Below are 2638 nucleotides of genomic sequence, written 5' to 3' on the forward strand. Positions count from 1 at the left end.
GGCCAGCAGATGGTGCTGCAGTGAGCACCCTGTCCTCTCCTCCCCCTAGCAACAATTTGAGAAAGGAGGGGGAGTGGAAACAGGTACCGGCTCAACGAAGTGGGCATCCCCCATCCTGACCATCCTCGGCTCCCCAGGTGCCTCTGTGCAATAGGTTTGAGGCCCTGGAACTTGAGGGAGAGGTGAGTGGGGGTGTGGAGGGAGGTCTACCCATGAGGTTGCCTTGGGTGAAGCGGCTGACCCCACGCCTCAAGACTGCCTCCACTTGGAAGGACAGAAGGGTGTTTGTCATAGGCTACTCTCTGCTGAGAGGAATGGAAGGCCCTACGTGTTGGCCTGACCCTACCCGTATGAGGTGTGCTGCCTCCCTGGGGCATGGATCAGGAACATTTCTAGGAAACTTCCTGGACTGATTTGCCCTTCTGATTATTACTGATTCTGACTATTACCTGACAGTCCAGGCTGGCAGTGACAAAGTCGCTGAGAAAAGTCTCAGGGCTATCAAGAAACACTTCAAGGGACTGGGGAGGGTAGTTGATGGAGCAGGCATGCAGGTGGTGTTTTCTTCTATACCTTCAGTGGCATGGCAGGATACTGAGAGGATCCAAAAAACCCACCTCATAAGTAAATGGCTTAGAAGTTGGTGCAAATACAGGAATTTTAGGTTTTTTTTTTGACCACGGGGCAACTTACTTGGCACCTGGCATGATGGCTGCAAGTGGAACTAGCTTACCTCTGAGGGGTAAAAGGATCGTAGCTGAGGAACTTGGCTAAGATCCCCTGGGATGCTGCCTTTAAAAACAAAGATGTTGAGGAGAGCTGGTGTGTACAAGCTCTGGAAACAAGGGCGTGTCAGCTGAGAAGAACACAGGGATGCCATCTGAATTTGCTGACATAGGATCAGGAAAGCCAAGGTGCAGGCGTAACTGAAATTGGCGACGAACGTGAAAAACAATAGGAAGACTTTCTACAGGTACATTGGCCAGAAGAGACAGGTCAAAGTGAGTGTACATCCTTTGGCAAATGTAAAAGGAGAACTTGCTTCAACAGATGAAGAGAAGGCTGAGGTACTGAATGAGTTCTTTGCCTCGGTCTTCACTGGAGGCCAGGATTCCACATCCCTGAGCCCTGCATCCCTAAATCCCTAAACCTCGAGGTGGGGACCGGGGTGGTAAATCCCCCCCCACCCCACTGTGAGGACAGAGCAGGTCTGAGACTGCCTCATGAGACTGAATGTGTACAAGTCTATGGGGCTGGATGGCATGCATCCCAGGGTTCAGAAGGAGCTGACTGAGGTGGTTGCTGAACCACTCTCCACCATATTTGAAAAGTCGTGGCTGTCAGGTGAGGACGCGGATGACTGGAGGAAGGGTCACGTCACTCCCATGTACAAGAAAGAGAGCAAGGAGGACCCCGGGAACTACAGGCAGGTGAGTCTCACCTCTGTGCCTGGGAAGATCATGGAACAGATCCTCCTGGACGACATGCTTGATCACATGAGGAATGAGCGTGTGATCTGAGACAGCCAGCATGGTTTCACCAGGGGAAGGTCATGCTTAACCAATCTGGTGGCCATCTGTGATGGAGCGACGGCATTGGTGGACAAGGGAAAGGTGACCGATGTCATTTACCTGGACTTGAGCAAGGCCTTTGACATGGTCACTTACCACATCCTTATTTCCAAAATGGATGTGGATTTGATGGGTGGACCACTCGATGGATAAGAAATTGGTTGAAAGGTCGCAGATAAAGAGTGGTCATCAATGGTTCTGTGTCCAGGTAGAGGCCGGTAACGAGTGGCGTCTCCCAGGGGTCTGTCTTGGGACTGGTGCTCTTTAACATCTTTACCAATGACATCGATGACAGAATCGAGTGCACGCTCAGCAAGTTTGCTGACGACACCAAGCTGAGTGTTTCAGTTGACATGGTGAAAGGAAGGGATGCCATTCAGAGGGACCTGGAGATGCTCGAAAGGTGGGCCCAAGTGATCCTGATGAGGTTCAACACAGCAAAGTGCAGAGTTTTGCACTTGGGCCAGAGGAATCTCAGGCATCCATACAGACTGGAAGGAGCGGTTCTCTTAGAGCAGCCCTGTGGAGAAGGACCTGGGGGTCTTGATAGGTGAAAAACTTAACATGAGCCAGCAATGTGCCCTTGTGGCTCAGAAGGCAAATGGTATCCTGGGCTCTATCAAAAGAGAGGTGGTCATTAGGGACAGGGAGGTGACTGTCCCCCTCTACTCTGCTCTTGTGAGGCCTCATCTAGAGAACTCTGTCCAGGTCTGGAGCCCCCGGTACAAGAAAGACAGAGAACTGTTGGAGAGGGTCCAGAGGAGAGCCACCAAGATGATCAGGGGACTGGAGCACCTCCCCTGCAGACAGGCTGAGGGAGCTGGACTTTTTCAGCCTGGAGAAAAGAAGGGTGCGGGGTGACTGCATTGCAGCCTTTCACTACCTAAAGGAAGCCTACAAACAGGAGGGGAATCAACCTCTTTGAAAGGGTTGATAATGGCAGGACAAGGGGAAATGGTTTTAAGTTGAGGGAGGGGAGATTTAAGTTGGATGTTAGGGGGAAGTTCTTTACAGAAAGAGTGCTGGAACAGGCTGCCCAGAGAGGGTGTGGGTGCCCCGTCCCTGGA

At 51.8% G+C, this 2638-nt stretch overlaps 1 long non-coding RNA gene across 2 annotated transcripts in view; it reads left to right on the forward strand.

The window, feature by feature from the left end:
• Positions 1-2638, forward strand: part of LOC104917452 — an 8218-nt gene that overhangs the window by 1177 nt on the left and 4403 nt on the right. The gene's annotated exons all lie outside the window — the stretch shown is intronic.

This window comes from Meleagris gallopavo, chromosome 1 (assembly GCF_000146605.3).
Source record: "Meleagris gallopavo isolate NT-WF06-2002-E0010 breed Aviagen turkey brand Nicholas breeding stock chromosome 1, Turkey_5.1, whole genome shotgun sequence".
Classification (NCBI taxonomy): Eukaryota; Metazoa; Chordata; class Aves; order Galliformes; family Phasianidae; genus Meleagris; species Meleagris gallopavo.